Source organism: Malaclemys terrapin, chromosome 1, assembly GCF_027887155.1.
Source record: "Malaclemys terrapin pileata isolate rMalTer1 chromosome 1, rMalTer1.hap1, whole genome shotgun sequence".
NCBI classification, from domain to species: Eukaryota; Metazoa; Chordata; order Testudines; family Emydidae; genus Malaclemys; species Malaclemys terrapin.
Window position 1 is genome coordinate 327,941,436 of NC_071505.1, and position 9,954 is coordinate 327,951,389.

At 44.1% G+C, this 9,954-nt stretch overlaps 1 long non-coding RNA gene across 1 annotated transcript; it reads right to left on the bottom strand.

Annotated features, from left to right (window-relative positions):
- Positions 1–267: 267 nt before the first annotated feature.
- Positions 268–5,585, bottom strand: LOC128831060 (uncharacterized). Its single transcript, XR_008443733.1, has 3 exons — positions 5,025–5,585; positions 3,151–3,224; positions 268–331 (listed from the first exon to the last, which is right to left on the bottom strand). It is a non-coding gene; the product is annotated as an uncharacterized LOC128831060 (long non-coding RNA).
- Positions 5,586–9,954: the final 4,369 nt, after the last annotated feature.

Consider the following 9,954-nt stretch of genomic DNA (forward strand, 5'->3'; position numbering starts at 1 on the left):
AAGTTGCAAATAATATTGTATATGAATGCAATTATTAATTGAATCTATACATTTGGAAAGTTTCTAATTTGAACTATTAGACCTCTTTAGCTTTATACATAAGCAAACAAAGCATGGGTCAAAATATTTTACTTTTGGCCACCCTTGACGTTACAAGCAATCACAACACACACATTCAGGAAAATGAAGCAGACCCCACTCCTTTCTGAAAGGTAAATTCTTCCTTCTACACTTTTCACTGTAGAGCCAATAAATATGGATAATGACCTTAGTTTTGCTGTACAGACTAGAGCAGAACCATCACACAATCCTTCAGGTTGTCCCCTTCTTCCTGTATTAGAGGGACACTCAATAAAATTTAAGGGTAATACATTTAGAACACATAAAGGACAGTACTCTGTAGAGCCTGATTCTTCAAGTTGCAAAATGCAGTTATGATGAGGACTTTCAACTCCACTGGTTCCAATGAGAGACGAGGGCAGTCAGCACCCCACAAGACATGCTCATCAATTCACTTTGGTAGCATTGTTAACTCATGGGATTTGCATCTGCTGCAGAAGTCATTTAGACAGAGCGTGGCTTAGGGCTGGTTGAAAAATTTAAGTTGAGTCTGTTTTGTGACTAAATAAAACTTTTGCTGCAAAGTGTCTGCTTTCCACAGAGAAATGTATTTGTTCACTGAAGAACGGAACAGTTTAAACCTGAATTTTTTTGATGGGGAAATGCTGCTGTGGTGCCTCATGGGAGTTGTAGTTTGGGTGCTTCGTGCTCCCATTCTCCTTTATGGCATTGGCTTCCCAGCAAGGCTTCATTTCTTGTGGGACTACCATAATGCCCCACCTCCCCTCACCAAGAGGGCAGACTGTGATGCATCATGGGACATGCATTCTGACCAGAGAGCCCTGCCTGTAGCAGAGAATGTGAGCATGAGGCACCCAAATTATAACTCCCATGAGGTGCCATGGAGGCATTTTAGATTCACAATAGTTTGGTTTTTAGCCAAAGTATTTCAGTTTTCCGATTTTCACCTCAACTTGATTTTTTTTCACAGAAAAAGACCAATTTTTTCTGACAGGCTCAATTTTCAGAAAGGACCGTGTAAGCACATGACCCTTGATCATATTTGCTACTATGTGAACTAAGAAAAATATAAATGTGATGTAATCACATACTTAAGGAATGAATTGATGTCCTGGCATAGTCACCTCTCACTCTATACCAGGGATCGGCAACCTTTGCTCGTGGCTTGTCAGGGTAAGCACCCTGGTGGGCCGGGACAGTTTGTTTACCTGCCGCATCTGCAGGTTCAGCCGATCGCGGCTCCCACTGGCCGTGGTTCTCTGCTCCAGGCCAATGGGGGCTGCGGGAAGCGGCGCGGGCCAAGGGATGTGCTGGCCCAGCCCCCCCCGGCGGGGGCTTCAGGTGGCGTGGTGCTCAGAGGGAGGGTGGGGGCTTCGGGCGGTGCTCGGGGGGGCGGGGTTTCGGGCGGCGCGGTGCTCTGAGGGGGCGCGGGGGCTTCGGGTGGTGCTCGGAGAGGGTGAGGGGGCTTTGGGCGGCGTGGTGCTTGGGGGGGCGGGGCTTCAGGAGGCGTGCTGCTCGGAGGGGGGGCAGGGGCTTCGGGCGGTGTGGTGCTTGGGGGGGCGGGGCTTTGGGTGGCATGGTACTCGGGGGGGCGGGGTCTTGGGGGCAGGGGCTGGCGCGGTGCGGCGCTCGGAGGGGGGTGGGGGCTTCGGGTGGCGCGGCGCTTGGAGGGGCAGGGCTTCGGGTTGCGTGGTGCTGGGGGGGGCGGGGATTTCGGCGGCACTCGCAGGGGGGGTACGGCGGGGCGGCACTCTTCTTTTTTGCTTGGGGCGGCAAAAAAGTTAGAGCCGGCCCTGTGCTGACCGCTGCTTCCTGCTGCCCCTGTTGGCCTGTAGCGGCGAACCGCAGCCAGTGGGAGCCACAATCAGCCAAACCTGCGGACGCGGCAGGTAAACAAACTGGCCCGGCCCACCAAGGTGCTTACCCTGGCGAGCTGCATGCCAGAGGTTGCCAATCCCTGCTCTGTAGTATTAACTAAACATGTTATAGGTGTAGCTTCTTTTGAACATCTATTGCCTACATCAGAAGCAAGATACCACATCAACAGTCTGATCAGTTATAGCAATTTGCTTCTATTGGGAGAAAAGCATTCTAAAATGTTGTATTGATTTGGAAGTATGCATGAGTTTTGCCTTGTAACTGAGCAATAACTATGTTGTTTCTATGGCAAACATAGTATAACCAATTCAAAACAGTTATATTATCCTGTATCACAAATCTTCTGTAAGGATTAGGCAGAAGAATAAAGTGATTTCCTAAGGTCTTCTCTTGTGACATACTGTTCTGAAGCAACTGTTTGTTTTCCAGCACATCAGATATGAAGCTATCTTGTTTTATTTCCATATGGATGAGTTTCACAGCAGTGTGTTGGAGAGTGTTCTCTTTACCATGCGTCTGTATTTGATTATTTCATTGAACCCCTCTCACTGATGTCATACAAGCTGCTAAAAGGCTCTGATATAACACAACTGTACACTTCCAACAACTTGGTCCATAGTTTGTTTGTGTTTCGTTTTTTTTAATGGATGGGATTTTACTGAAGCAAGACATTTCAGATGGTTTAACATGCATTTTTAGTTATAAATTCAATTCCATGTGTTGCATTATTATTTGTCCCCTCTTATCCTGTTGAGACTGTTTAGCTGGGTTCCCTTTCATCCTTTATGCTGACACTAATAACACGAAACCCCGATTCAGCAAAGCATTCTATCCCATGCTTAAAGTGAAGCATGTATTTAAGTCCCTTTCACTTCAAGAAGCCTTAAACATGTGCTTAAGTTTTTACCTGAATAACAATGCTTTCCTGAATTGGGGCCCTGAATAACGGTGGATTTGAGCATATATTTAAAGTTAAGTATATGATGAAGTTCTTTGCTAGATTGAGGCCTGAGTTCTCGATTTTCAAGCCATGATGATAGCTGGCTCGCGTTTGTATTACATGAAATGTAGGCACTACGGGCCAGATCTTCAGTGGTAATAAATCAGCATAGCCTCACTTATTTTAATAGAGTAGAGCTGATTTATACCTGCTGAGGCTCTGCCCCTGTATGATTCTAGGGTGGAACTCACCAGGAATCAGTCGTCTTTAACTCTGGGTTCTTGAGCTCACAAGGAAACATTTGATTGTTATGTTCTGGAGAGAGCTGAAAATCCAGAAGATGAATTATTTAGCACAAATCAAACAAAACACTTCAGTTCATGAGTGCAGTGCCTGGAGTTTTGTTTTTCATCAAGTGCACAGGTTAAAGTTGCCTATAGGCAGTTTTAGTTTGTGTGGTTGGCATTTATGAAGCAGATAAGCCAGACAAACCCTGACCTTGCCATCATCAAAGAGGACAATATTAATGTTAGGACCAGCTGTCCATCTATTTTCTCTAGTCTTTTAGACAGAAAAGGTTGTAAGTAAACATCTCATATGCCTGTACTTTTAAAACATCTTGTATGTATTTTATTGGAAGAAAAGATATATTTATTAAACCCACTGCAAGGGGGGAAAGTTCTTATTATAGGACTATAAGAGTATTGAGGGAGTACAGGACTGTGTTACAAATAGTGTATGTCTTTCAGTAGGATTTTTACCTAGTGCCAAAAAACAAAATGGGTATTGACCTACATCTCTGGTTTCAGCTCTTGGAGCTTGAGATGAATTTCCTTCATCTTGTCATGAATTCCAGTGTGTGTCCCTTCTCCCCAAAGGATCACCAGCAGCACATGATGCCTAAGCAGCTGCAAATATGACACTTAAGACAATCTGAAATGGCAATATTAGAACAATCAGAATGGGCCATTATCCGCTCTCTGCTGCAGAATTGGATAGTGATTGTATACTGGCTGGTAGTAGCCATGTTAGTCTGTATCAGCAAAAACATCAAGAAGTCCTTGTTGCACCTTAAAGACTAGCACATTTATTTGGGCATAAGCTTTCGTGGGCTAAAACCCACTTCATCAGATGCATGGAGTGGAACATACAGTAGGGAGGTATAATTACACAGCATATGAAAAGATGGGAGTTGCCTTGCCAAGTGGGAAGTCAGTGCTAACGAGACAATTCAATTAAGGTGGAAGTGGGCTATTCTCAACAGTAGACAAGAAGGGGTGGAAATCACTTGTGTAGTGCTAATGAGGCCAATGTAAACAAGGTGGCCCATTTCAAGTGGGCTATTCTCAACAGTTGACAAGAAGGTGTGAGTATCAGCAGGGGGAAATTAGTTTTTGTAGTGACCCATCCATTCCCACCCCCACGCAGAACTAGAATTAATTTGCAAACTGGACACCATCAAATTAGGCCTGAATAAAGACTGGGAGTGAAGGTATAATTCCGTCATATCTGAATACAAATTTTGGACATAATCTTGTAAGCCCTCTGCACCAAACATACTGAGGTTTTCTAAAATCTGGTCTCAGCTCTGGTTGTCAACATCTCTTGAAAATCAGGCCCATAAAGTTAGAATGAGGTCTTGCCATTAGCATGACCTACACATTGGATAAAATTGTTGTTGAAGACATATCTGATACATTGTTTTGCGATGATCCTGATGGTAGCTGTGATCCTTTTATAGTAAAAAAAAATAATATAGGGAGTCATCATTCATATTTCAGTTTTGGGTGCAGACCCATCCCTTTGAGTCAGCAATGATTCAAGTGGCCCTGCATCCCACTAAGAAGGCACAACTGTACAGCTTACTTCTTGGATAATAGAACCCTAAACTGGAAGGTTTTCAGGGTGACTGATTAGGTGAATGGTGGTTCATTGCCATATAGCCTTGAGTGATGCCAGGAAGAAACTGTGCACATTTTAAGAATAAGCCAATAGCTTTGAATAGAGGTGACTTACTAAAGAGGGCAGACAGCCATTGATGTCTTTATTCTTCAGGAAATATATAAGGAAAAAAATTAAACTAGGGGAGCATGACTACATCATATGCATTGAGATGCAACTTCACCTTCAAACTGCCATATCTGCAGGTACAGTGGCGACACAAATTTATCTTTCCAGGCTGCCATGGTGTCGTCATCAGTCTTTGCACGCTGTGTAGAAATGTCCTGTCCTAGCTAGAAAACAGTGAAGGAAGATGTCGTTATGCTCGTTAAATGGAACCGAGAAGTGCTGTTTCCTGATAACACAGGAGACAACGTATGTCATTTCCTGCAAGATTCAGGTATAACAAAAGTCCAGGTTAAGAAAAGACAAATGAAACCTTGGAGAAAGGAGAATAATCTAAATTTTGTCATCTTCATGATAAGACTAAGAGAAACTCTGATAGGAAAGAACAGAATAGGACCCTGGGCAAATTTACTCTTTCCAGATAATTTTATATAACCCATTCTCTCCAGTGAAGTTTTTCCTTCAGATTCATTGAAGTCCTTCTGATAATTAAGCAGTATGTAAACATGTCCAATTCAATTTCCTATCACATCTCCCAACACTTCCTATCTCATCCGTTCCCACGGACAACTCTGCTATCCTGACTGTCTCCCAGGCGGCTAAACTGTAGGTCAGCTTCAAATCAGTCTGTCATGAAGTCTCACCATTTCTTCCCTGTTTAATCCATCTTGTGCCTACTGCTAAAAATCTTATTATACATTGCTCATCTCTTGCTTTGATTACTGTATACTTCCCCCTTCAGTCTGTCTGGAACACCCCTGCTAAAATCAGCTTCCCAACCTGGAGCTCCAACTGTTGCCCACTTCTTGAGTCTCTTTCTCTGGCTTCATCTCTCCTGCTGCACCAAATGTGAGTTCCTCATGCTCTCTTTCAGTGTCCTCCATAATCTTTTCCTCACCTAGTCTCTGCTCCATTGACTCCTAATCTCTGAGTTTCTAATTCTCTTCCCCTAATGTTCTCTTTATTTCCTCACATCCCTGTCTTTGCACCTACTTTCATGCTGTTCAATACACTTGGAATAGTCATCCACTTTTCTTACAAGATTATCACTGGCCTCCTTCAGATTCCTCCTTTAAAAAAAACCACCCTTGGTTCCTATAGATTCTTCTTGTTTCTTCACCAGTGTTCAATTCAGGGTATAAAAGTAATGAACTTTAATCAACAATGATAAAAATACCCAGAAATGTTATTTTCAAATAACTATTATGAAATGATAACTACACATTGTGGATTTATCATGTTCCCTCACCTTCATTGATAAAATCGTTATAACATATTACTCTTCTTTATAAAATCCACAAAATTGACACCCCTTCTAGCCGAAAAACCCCATCCAACCCCCCCAACCTCCAAACAAACACTCTACCCTAAAGAGAGTTTTATCCAAGAAGAGATGTTTCAGAGACTTCATGAAGTCTGCAAGGGTCTTTGCTATTGCTGTTGTTTACTCAGATACTACAGTAATGGTGGCAGTATAAACCCATAAATAGATAACATCAGCGCTGGACAGACCTCAGTAGGCTTGGAGGTGACACTCAGGGAACAATCTACAAGTTTGGATGCTCCTCTGAGTGTTCTGTCAGTGAAGACAAAGCCTGGGAGTGGAATTCCCAGCTCAAGGAGACATACCCTCGCTAGCTCTGATGGAGCTAGCCTGCTAAAAATTGAGTGTAGCCATGGCAGCAGGAAATCTCACAAGAATAAACTTTTCCGTGAGATTTCAATTCATTCCTGATTACAACCATCAGAAATCTCATGAAAATAGCCCTCGTTGGACCAGGAGGTAACAAAGTTAAATTAACTTTTTCAAGCCTTCACAAAGACGTGGTTTGAGTAAGAGCTGTGGAAGAAGATTAAGGGTCAATCCTTCTGAATTAGTTTGTCCATCCGTAGCAAATATATAACTAAATGAAAACTTTCAGAACTCACAGACCCACAACCTTTTACTACTAAATATATCATCTGGATCATGTTGCATTGGTCTAGGCCAGGGGTGGGCAAACTTTTTGATCCAAGGACCACATTGGGGTTGTGAAACTGTATGGAGGGCTGGGTAGGGAAGGCTGTGCTGCCCCAAACAGCCTGGCCCCTTCCCCTTATCTGCCCCCTCTCACTTCCCGCCCCCGACTGCCCCCCTCAGAACTCCCGACCCAGCCAACCCCCCCTGTTCCTTGTCCCCTGACTGCCCTGCCTCCTCCCGGAACCCCCTGCCCTTAACTGCCCTCTGGGACCCCACCCCCATCCAACCCCCCTGCTCCCTGTCCCCTGACTGCCCCCCTGGACCTCCTGCCCCTTATCTAACCCCCTGCTCCCCACCTCCTTACCACACTGCTCAGAGCAGCAGGAGCTCGCAGCCCGGCTGGAGCCAGCCATGCCGCCGCACTGTCCAGCAGGAGCAGAGGGCCAGAGTGCTGGCAGTGCGGTGAGCTGAGGCTGTGGGGGAGGGGGGACAGAAGGGGAGGGACTGGGGGCTAGCTTCCCTGGCTGGGAGCTCAAGGGCTGGGCAGGACGGTCCTGCGGGCCGGATGAGGCCCGCAGGCTGTAGTTTGCCCACCTCTGGTCTAGGCTAATAAGCATAGTATGTGATATATTGATGACTGATACACCCCATGAAACATTTTCCTAGAAGCTTTTTGGTTCTTACTAATTCTCTCTACTGCAGGGATAACCCTTTATTGGAATTTTCCCCACAATATATTTCTGGGGCTGGCCCCTTAAATTTGGCTGAGCCAAGCAGCTGCCACCCTGAAGTATTTATTTTGCAATCTCTCTTTTTCAGCTGGTAAGTACCTGCTACGTTTTCTTTCTTACTGCTGAGGAGATAACACGCTCTCACCTACTGATATAAATGACATAGTTTAAATTTTTTTTAAGGTAAAAATCTTATTGCAATCAAAGAAGACAGGTAAAATCTTTTCCCAGCTAACCGCAACTTGGATAGCTCTGCTAAAGAATAAAAATCCGGTTTATGAAGTTCTGTGAAGATCATGTCCTTGTATTCCTCCAGGAGAGGGGAAAAAATCAATTTCCTTTACAATATTTATTCTTGAAAATAACAATTCTAAAGCAAACTGGTAGTTTATGTGCAGCGCCAAATGGTTCTTTCCATGTCAAGTACAGCAATTTTGTCAAACTCACTTTGCTACTAACAGTCATTTCATACTGTTAAATATAAGCTGATGTAATGTACGACATAACTAGATAAAGTCTTATTCACAGGGATCAATTTGTCTTTTGGAAAAATAAAAATTCTGCCTTCAGAAGGGTTTTGGACTGTCAAAAGGAGACAGTGTTCTGGCCGGAAGATATCCCCCTGAGGCAATTCATGGTTGTCAGTGGAGACAGGAATCACTACCTCCAGCTTGGCTTAGAGTCCTAATTTGTCCAGTTGGGCTTGGGATATGGCTATGTATGTTAAGTGCTGCTGAAGTATGCTATGCCAGCATAGAAGGAGAGACTACTATTTGCTGCCCAGACATAAACCTTTTCATTTAGAATGATTCATTTTTAAATGATTTCCTTGTGTGTTATACATCCGACTTCAGAATGTGTTGCAGAAGAGCCTTATCATGCCAAGACCACTTGAGGTACTTCACACACAAAAAGACCCATGGTTTAATAATACAGTCTGCAATGCCAAGATAACCGAATGCAAATGAAAACAAGCAAGTCCTGAGTTTTGATTTTTAAGTGACCGCCTCCTTGAGCATGGAATTACACAGAGCAAGGTGCTAAGGGGCAGAAACAATAGCCACCCAATGTGGCAAGTCTCAGGGACAAATAGGCCAGTAGAGAACACACTCAGCTCAGAGCCTGCAACAGCTGTAGTGATTCATCAATGTAAAATGACATGTGAGCCATGTGAACTGGCATTTTTGAAGCGTGCAACTTGCTGTCTTGTGTCCTCCTGGAGAGTGTAACAATCCTGGTGATCCATCAGCAGCCCCGGATGCCTGCCAGCTCTGCTCCCTTTGTCTGAGAGCGTAACCCCCATGTTCCAGGGGAGAACCCTGATGAATGTTGTCAGGACTGAGATCCCCACTTTGAACTTTAGGGTACAAATGTAGGGGCCTGCGTGAAAAACTTCTAAGCTTAACTACCAGCTTAGCTCTGGTTCGGCTGCCACCATCAATGGATTCCCTCCCTGGGAAGCCTTGAAAAACCCTCACCAAATCCCTGGTGAAAACAAATCCAAAACCCCTTGGATCTTAAAACAAGGAGAAATTAACCATTCCCCTCCTTCCTCCCACCAACTCCTGGTGAATCAGTTCCAACCCCCCCCCTGGGATCTATAACAGGGAGAAATTAACCATCCCCCCTCCTTCCTCCCACCAACTCCTGGTGAATCAAGATCCAAAACCCCTTTGGATCTAAAACAAGGAAAATCAATCAGGTTCTTAAAAAGAAGGTTTTTAATTAAAGAAAAAGGTAAAAATCATCTCTGTAAAATCAGTATGGAAATTAACCTTACAGGGTAATCAAACTTAAAGAGCTCAGAGGACTCCCCTCTAGTCTCAGGTTCAAAGTACAGCAAACAAAGATAAACACTCTAGTAAAAGGTACATTTACAAGTTGAGAAAAACAAAGGAAAACTAACACGCCTTGCCTGGCTATTTACTTACAAGTTTGAAATAGGAGAGGCTTGTTTAGAAAGATGTGGAGAACCTGGATTGATGTCTGGTCCCTCTCATTCCCGGAGAACGAACACACTCCCAAACAAAGAACACAAACAAAAGCCTTCCCCCCCCAAGATTTGAAAGTATCTTGTCCCCTTATTGGTCCTTTAGGTCAGATGCCAGCCAGGTTACCTGAGCTTCTTAACCCTTTACAGGGAAAAGGATTTTGGAGTCTCTGGCCAGGAGGGATTTATAGTACTGTACACAGGACAGCTATTACCCTTCCCTTTATAGTTATGACACGCCCCCCAAATCACAGATAGTGTTGGATGTTCGGTTCCACACTGGCTGTGATTTCTTCCTGGAGTTCTA